The sequence below is a fragment of the Cavia porcellus genome, unplaced genomic scaffold, assembly GCF_034190915.1.
Source record: "Cavia porcellus strain 051 isolate PalLab524CR breed Dunkin Hartley unplaced genomic scaffold, mCavPor4.1 scaffold_7, whole genome shotgun sequence".
Taxonomy (NCBI): domain Eukaryota; kingdom Metazoa; phylum Chordata; class Mammalia; order Rodentia; family Caviidae; genus Cavia; species Cavia porcellus.
In genome coordinates this window covers 37,096,110-37,104,714 of record NW_026947490.1, presented here as the reverse complement: position 1 = coordinate 37,104,714, position 8,605 = coordinate 37,096,110, and the positions used below count along the sequence as shown (strand labels likewise).

Below are 8,605 nucleotides of genomic sequence, written 5' to 3'. Positions count from 1 at the left end.
CACAAAACTGAAAATACTAGTTGGATTAGGTTGCTGGTCTAGTTTGCTGATCTCCAATGTCAAACATAAAAATTAACACATTAATGCACTCAGGTTTCCTTAGGAGAGACATTTCCTTTCTTTGCTTACTTGTTTGCTTGATGGATAAATGGATGGATGGATGGATGGATGGATGGATGGATGGACACGTGGATGAATGGGTGAGTGTATGTGTGGGTGGATGGGTGGGTGGGTGGGTGGATGGATGGATGGGTGGATGGATGGATGGGAGGAAAGAAGAAAGGATGGATAGATAGATGGATAGGTGGATGCTGCAGATGAATGGTATACTTTTGTGCTACTGATCAATTTTATTTGAAACATACTCTGGATTCTGGAGCCACCCCTGTGTGCACATAGAGAAGACTGCCCACACTTTCCACTATGTAAAGCCACTGCCCTGGGCACAGAAATTTGTGAGTGAAGAGATCAGGGAAGAGTCTCATCCTACTTTATTGAGGATGAGGTGAGAGGGAAGCAGCTTCCCTGTGCCTTGCAAAATCAAACCAGGACACCGGGGTGGTCAGGAGAGGCTTACTCTGTGGAACAAGCTGTCCTCCACTGTCCTGTCTGACTAATGTCCATGAAGGGCCCCTGAGGTTCCTCGGCATCTGCCTGCCTCACACGCCTGCCTGGGTCTGACCCTGGGAGTTGCTGGTCTCTGTCCCAGTGCCCTTGGCCTCTTGCTGACCACCCTGGTGGTCAGCTGTGGTTTCCTCACCTGTTAGACGGGAGTAATTGTAGCCACTCCACCCTGCTGGTGCAAGAGCAACTGGAAAACCACAGAAAGCCCTCAGCCAGCCCGGGCTGCCTCGGCCACGCACCATGGCCCCGGCAGCCTGCATGCCACGGGAGGCTGGGTGTCTGGGGGCAAAGCATCCACAGACTCTCTCAGGGTGCCCTGGTCCTCAGTTTGCTGTGTCCTCCTTGGGCAAGGATGTAGCTTGTTTCTCTGGGGCGTCTTCCCACCCCTGAGTGTCCTGTCTCCTGACCCAGGCACTGGGATGAGGATGCTGCCTTGGGACTGTGGGAGCCCTGGCTCAGGAGCAGGGGCTCAGTCAAGGCCAGTGGGAAGCAGAAGTGAAAGCCGGCAGGGAAGAGGGAGGGTCACAGCTGGAGATCACACTGTCAAGCAGCCCAGACCAGGTTCCCCACCTGCCTCCCTCGGTCCACTGGGGCTCTGTCCTTGCAGACCGTAGTGCCCAGTTCTCGGTCTAGGAAGCCCTGTGCCCCTCCCTCCTGGGCACCTGTGCTGTTCCTGAGTCCACACCTTTTCATTTCTGCCCCATGGACCCTTCCAGGCCTCTTCCCTGCGCATCCTGAAATCCTCCTCCCAAGAAAGCAGTCACAGAACCTGCGGCCAGCAGGGTGGGTCAGGTCCCTGCCTCAGTTCTTGGCACCCCAGCACCCACCATCCCAGCTGTGACTTCCACATAGGTGAGAATGGGAGGGGGTGATGCCCTTGTCCCTGGGGCTGAAGTTCGGGAGCTTCTAGCTGGGTGCATAGTCCGGGGTGAAGGTGGCTAAGGAGATGGCACACTGCACCCCGGGCCCAGCCAGTCACACTCAATGATTTGACAGGGAACACTTATGCGGGGTGAAGCTTGGACGGGGTGAGCTGTAAATCCGGCTTTTGCTGTGAATTCAAGTGTCACAGACCTTCGTGTTGTCAGAGCATGCCCAGAGCTAGCCATGGTGACAATGATGCACACTTGTGAGTCTAGCACTGTGGGATGCTGAGGCAGAAAGATCCCAAGTGCCAGTCCAGCCTGGACTCCTTTTGACTTAAAAAGACCCTGTGTCAAAATAAGAAAGGACTGGGCATGCAGCTCAGGATAAAGGTCCCCAGGTTCAAACCCCATTACCACAAAGCAAAAAACAAAAGACAGCAAGCCAGCCGCTGGGGGAAACCCAGCCCAGATGGATGGGCTAACGGAGAAGCCCTGTTCTCACAGGAAGTCCCCTCCCAGCGCCACCTGGGCCGTGTTGAGACCGGACCTGAGTTCCACCCGGGCTGAGCTCCCAAGGCCGCGTCACTGGGGCCTGGCCTGACTCTGGGTCCAGAGTGGATTCATCTGGATTCATCAGCCTGCTGATCACCAGGTACCAGGAAAGCCCACGCCAGTAGGAAGTGAGTCCGTTCCCACTGGCCAGGCTGGGTGGGCAGCGAGTTGGCCAGGAGGCTGAGGCGGGGAGATCACAGGTGGCACAGGTGGCACAGGTGGCCCACACCAGGAGATGCTGCGGCCTGGTTCTGAGGACCCAGCTGGGCTGGTCCTGCTGTAGCCCAAGGAAGCGGGGCAAAGGGCTCCTTGGGGCTTCTTGGTCTCACCAGGATTCAGTCACTTTCTGCTTTCACAGCGAAGAATTTCAACTCGTAAAATCGCAGAGCTGCAGACACCGCCCAGGAGCCTGCAGGTTTATCTGTTCACAAATGGGGAGGGAGAAACAGGTGGGTTCTGAACAATTTAAAGCAAACACACAGTGTAACGCCAGATTCTGGAATATTCCCTGCTGTAGGTTCTCTCCACCCATGATACACATCCATCTCCAGCTCCTGGTCCCAGCAGATGTTTCCATGGTAACAGCCAGAGCTGGCCTGAGTTGCTAAGCAACTAAAGAGAAGGAACAGGATGGAGCGGGATGGAGAGGCCAAGCCTGGAGCTGGGGGCGCCCCACCTGCATTTCCCGGCTTTGTCCTGTGACGTGGTCTTTGCAGAAGGCAAAGTCCCGACCTCCACAGTCACATCAGCAGTGGCCAGGACAGATGCAGGCCCCTTTTGAGATCACCCACGCTTCTGGCCACATCGCCCACGCCTGCACAGCAGGAAAATGTGGTGCCTTTCCTCCAGCAGCCAGTGTGTGCCTCACTCGGCCTCTGGAGCTGGCTGGAAGGGTCTGTGTCTCGTCTACAAGTGTCCTGGTCAATTCTGCATCAACTGACTTTTTAACATGGGTGTTTTTTTTTCCTTTTTTGAGTAGCAGGTACTGAACTCAGGATTCCCACTTGCCAGGCAGGTGTTGGGCTGCTGAGCTGTGTCGTGGGCCCCAGTTGGTTTTTAAAACTACACCCCTGGGTGGCCAAGTATTGTGGGGCTTCGTGGTCTGTGCACTTCTCACGGAGCGGCTGCTCTCTCACACCCTGCCTGGATGCTGGGCCGCATGCCCTGCAGGATGGGCTGGCACAGGGGCTGAGGGACACTGCTGAGGGTGTCACGTGGTCACAGGTTCCTTGGGTACCTCAGCTGTGGGACACTGGAGTGAGAACACACAGGACCTCTATGCAGGTGGAAACAGCAATCACAGCTGCTAGGGGCCACTGCTGTCCCCGAGGGCAGGCGAAGACACAGAGGGTCGGAGTCAGACTCACAGGAGCCCGGCTCGGACACAGTCTGCAAGAACTGGGCTGCAGCTCAGTGCAGAGGGCCTGGGTTCAGCCTCAGTACCCAGAGAAGGGCAGTTCAGTACTCAGAGCTCCTGCGATGCCTGCTGACCCACAGACAACCAGAGGCCAATTCTGATTCAGATTCTGGTGACTCAAACCTGTTTACAAGCCAGCACTCCGAGGGGGAGGGTAGTTACTTTCTCCCAAATAAAATAACCATAACCAGAGGCCTTGGCCTAGGGGCCGCTCCACAGGGACCCACAGAGCCAACGGGTCCACAGAGTCCTGACCTGGTGGCCTGGCTGTCCTCCTCCTGTTCCCATGGTAACTGCCTAACCTCCAAGTGTGAAGCCTCTACCCCCCCCCCCCCGAGGAACCTCGGCCCCAGCAGCTCTTGTAATGGTGATTTTTCAGTTTCTTCACATTGTTTTGTATATGTATGGGTTTTAACTTTTATTTCTATTTTTATTAGCCCACATCTGCAGTGCATAGATTGCATTCTTCGTGTGGCACTGATGCATCTTAATTCTCTTTTCATCCTCTTTCCTCATCTGTCTGTCCTCTCGGTCCGCGTCCCCTTTGAGAAAGAGCCGTCTCCCTATTTCCCGATATGTCTTTACTTGCACTTTGGATTTCTCGTATAAAAGAAGTCATGTGATACACAAGCTTCTGTATCTGATTTCTTTCACAGAACGTCATGGTCTCCAGGTACCCATTTTCCTACAAATGACTCCAGTTCATTCTTCTTTATGGCTCAGTAGTACTCCATGTGTGTGGATACCGCATTTTTTTTATCCATGCACCTGCTGATGGACATACAGGCCATTTCCAAGCCTTAGCCATCACAAATTGTGTTTTATAAGCATAGGTACACACGTATCACTCTTTTGGAAAGAAACTTTTTTTTAAGCACTAGGGATTGACTCTAGAGTGCTCTCACTAAGCTACAGCCCCAACCCTCTTATCTTTTATTTTGAAGCAGAGTTGCCAAGTTGCCCAGGCTGGGCTTGAATTTGTGATCCTTCTGCTTCAGCCTTCTAGGGTGCTGGGGTTCTGGACTGTCGGGCCATCCCTGCCTCTCCTGTAGTTGGAATTCCCGTTCTCCTCGCCTCCCTCCCAAGGCTGCTGTGTCTTACTCTTCATGTTTCTGCTCCAGGGTCAGAGCCTGCGGGAGGATGGGAGGGGAGTGCCTGGGGCCCAAGGCAGGGGCCAAGATGAGCCGCAGAGGGTGGAGGCTGAGGCAGTGGGTGGAAGGACACCAGCTCCTGGCGGGGAGACTGAGGTTTGTCAAGTGCTCTGTCCCTTGGAACCCAGCACCTGGGAGGCTGAGGCAGGAGAATACTACATTTGAGGCCACCCCAGAAGACTTAGACCCTGTTTCAAAAAGAGCAAGGAATGGAATCTGAGAGAAAGCTCTGGGTACACCAGGGAACACCAGAGCGGGAGGGCATTGTGGGTAACAACCAGAAAAGTGCCCACCCTGGCCCGTGGAGTCTGAGTGGGTGTGGACTCCGGAGCCTGTGTCCTGAAGCAAAGCCCCGGGGACCCTGCCACCATCCCCACAGGGCAGGCTTGATGTCAAAACAGAGTCCCTGAGCGTCTGATCAGAAAAGTCTCAAAGGATCTGAAAAGAGGATTCACAAGAGAGAAAATGCAAAACTTTTGAGAAGCATGAAAAGATTCTCCAACTCCCTTATGATACAGAGGTACACTCAATATTCATCAAAGCCCACAGGGACAAGCAGCTCAGGACTCCCAGCCACAGGTGCGTATGGTCCATCCACACAGAGGAATATTACTCAGCCTTAAAAAATCAGGGGCTCATCCACAGAGGAACCTGGAGGCCACAGAGCTCTATGACGCACACCAGTCACAGAAAGACCAATACTGTATGGTTCCCCAACACAAGATCCCTCCGGTGGTCAAGTGGTGGGGACGGAGAGCCAAGCAGTGGTCCCAGGTACGGAGGAGAAGAGGGGGCAATAGCTGCATTTCATGGACTCGGAGTTTCCATTCCCGTGCTGGAGATGGAGGCCCCTGAGCCACAGTCCTGCTGCTGGGCCTCGAGCAGACAAGAGGGACGGCAGGAAGGGCTCCTGTGCCCTAGGGCCACAGCCTGGCCGTAGCAGGCAACAGCATGGGCCTGAGAGAGGCAGCAGCCCCTGACAAAGCACTGCCCACGCCTCCTCAGGGAAGAGCTGAGATTCGCCCCTTGTCCATCCCCACCAAGGAGGAGCAAAGAACGCATTCTGGGCTCAGTCCTCCGCTGAGGCACTTCGGGAACTGTCTGCCTTCTTCCCGTGTGAGCTATGCCTGTTCTTATTTACCGTATTTAGTCTTTAGAGCATTTTTGTCTTTTATTAGTGGATTTCACAGCACACGATGGTTGTGTTCTGGGGAGCTGGCCCAGGCCCAGGCCCACACGCATCTTCATTCTCCATGACCCTTCCACCCTCCGTCCCCAGCCCTCCAGCTCCCATGTGTGAGAGATTTATCTCCCCTATTAATTTATCTCCCTATTAATTAACAATGTTGAAGACAAAGCCTTTCAGAAAAAAAAAAAAACAAGACAGAAAATGACATGTGATCAGGTATGGTGGCCCACTCCTGTAATCCCCACATTTAGGAGGCTGAGGCAGGAGGATCACCTCGAATTTAAGGCCAGACCAGGCTGCATAGTGAGTTCAAGGCCAGGCTGAACAATACAGCAAGATCCTGGCTCCAAAAAATAAAACAAACAAAAAACAGTGAATAATAATTATCCTGGTTTTGATGGACGGTGGTTTATTCTGAGAGAGACCTGAGAGCAATGACATTACAGCCGTAAAGAGGAGCCCCATGTGACAGTCTAGATTTCCCAGTAACCAGTGTTAAAAACACAATAAAAGAGGAAAAAATTAACCAATATAAAAATTACAAAAGATGCTTAATGTTTTGAAAACCAGCTCCTTGAAATTCAGCGTGTGCTTTTGGGTGATGCCTCCCGTGGACCTGGACTGGCTCTGTTTCAAGTGGGCTGGCCCCGCAGGGATAGCCGTCCAGCACTGCCCAGACCCAGAGTGTGCTGAGGAAGCCTCACCTGGAGAGCCAGGGAAATTCCCAGCTGTGTGGCTCTTTCTCCATGGAAATGCTGCCTGCAGTTTCCATGGTGACGGCCCCTGCTAGGATGAGACCAGAGCTCTTGGGAGAGGAAAGGCTGAGCAGCCAACAGCAGAGTGGGCAGGCGGGGGTGGGTGCCTTTCTACCTGACACAGCCATCTTGTGCATGTAAAACCCATCAGTGCCCAGAGGAAGGGCCTGGCACGGCCAAAGCAAGTGCAAAGGCCCTGTGGCATGTGCCAGTTTAGGTCCTGGGGTAGCCTGTGGCAGGGCACTGGATGAAGGGAGCCTGAGTGGAGAGATGGGGCCTCCTGTGCGTGGAGGTCATGGGTTGGCACAAGTGTGTCCTTCAGCACAACCTGTGGGTATCCCGGCCCCCAGGATGGGGTGCTGAGGTTGGAGGCTTCCGAGCAGTGAGGAGGAATGGACTTGGTGCCCTTCCAGCACCATGGTGAGAGCAGCCCCTGCCTCCTCCAGGCTGGGTAAGGCACAGAGAGGCAGCCAAGGTTGTGTGTCCCGGGCTGGGCCCAACAGCCCCCGAGGGGTGGGAAAGGGTCCTGTGATTTCCAAGCTGCTGGCCCTGTGGCCTCCTGACGGCAGCAGAGTAAACAGAGGCAGCACCACCTGATTTCAGTCACTATTGCTTCTTCCGCAGGTTGGGGTTGGCCAGATGCTTCCGAGTCCCCAGCTCCGCTCTGGAGCCCTGCCCTGGAGCGCACTCTGGACACAGCCCGGGGCTTGGCCTGGCCAGTGCTGTCCTTCCAGGGGCGACGCCTTTGGATGCACATGAAGGGTCCGGAGCGGTGACCACCGTGGGGCCTGACCTTCAGGGGTGCATGTCCCTGCCCTGGCTGGACCCAGGCCGCATCCCTCGGCTCTCAGGGTCCTGAGTGGCCACCCACCTGTTCCTGGCTCTACTTGCCAGCAGGAGGCTCTGCAGCCAGATGCAGGAGGAACCCTAAACTTACTCTGCTGCAGACTAGAGTGGAGCCCACGCCTGGCACTCCCGGGGAGACTGAGGCAGGAGGAGCACACACCTGTGCCTGGGCTCGGCAGATTAGTGACTTGGCAAGACCATGTTTGAAAACGAAAATAGAGCTCGGGGCTGGAGCTGCTGCTCAGTGGGAAGGCCTGGGTGCCATCCATCCCAGCTCCACAGTGCCTTCTCTCCAGCCTGATTGGACCTGGTGGCTGAGGGCGCTGGGGAGGAGATGTAGCCGGCCACAGTGACCCACCGGCATGGTAGGGCAGAGCCACTGTGTTTCTCCCCACAAACGTGGCAGGTTTCCCCCAGGGAGGGCAAGAGAAACTGTGGACCCACACTGTGGTCACCATGCAGCTGCCGGGACACCACATGGCTCTGGCGGCTCCAGAAAGCGTTCGCTGCACTCCTGGGGCTCCAGTTCAGAATCAAGGTCTTGCATATTCTCCGTTTTTTTATTTTCAGTTTTGGGTATTTTCTTTTTCATTTTAAATTAAGTATATAGTGAGCTCAAGACCAGTCTGCAACATTCAGGGAGAAAACTACCTTCCCACCTGCCCCCAAATCAGGTCATTCGAATATGGCCCACTTTTTAGGAAGTGTCTGCAAGGGGAATTTCTGTCTGAAAGATCTGCAGATACTTCAGCATAGAGAAATACACACAAATGCTACAGTATTGTGACGCAGAAAAGCAGTCAAGAAGATTAAGAGTCAGGAAATGGGGCCAGCTGCAAAGGGCTTTCATATTTTCAGTACTAAGAACCAAGAGTTTTCCAAATAAGAAATCAACAGCAGAAGGAACAGGGAATTAATAGCAATAAATGCCAGCATGTGGGGGTGGCAAGGAATGCAGGGTGCACAGCCCGCTGTGTTCCCAGGAGCTTGCGGTGTTGGTGTCGGAGGAGGGAACCGGGGAGCCTGGGAGCCCCACTGAGGTCTGTAGTGTGGAAGCCCAGGGCAGGGCCCACCCTTCTCACGGTGAGCCTCTCCAGGCACTGCCCTGAGCTCCTTCCAGGGCCCTGCAAACTGGTCCACTCAGTGCCTCCTGACCTCCCTGCGCTAGGCAGCCTGGCTGGTTTGCAGTGTAGATAAAAACACCT

General features: G+C 54.5%; 1 long non-coding RNA gene across 1 annotated transcript; it reads left to right on the top strand.

The window, feature by feature from the left end:
* Window positions 1-292: 292 nt before the first annotated feature.
* LOC134476691 (uncharacterized) lies at window positions 293-4,078 on the top strand. Its single transcript, XR_010048501.1, has 3 exons — window positions 293-1,476; window positions 1,995-2,142; window positions 2,560-4,078. It is a non-coding gene; the product is annotated as an uncharacterized LOC134476691 (long non-coding RNA).
* The last annotated feature ends 4,527 nt before the right edge of the window (window positions 4,079-8,605 follow it).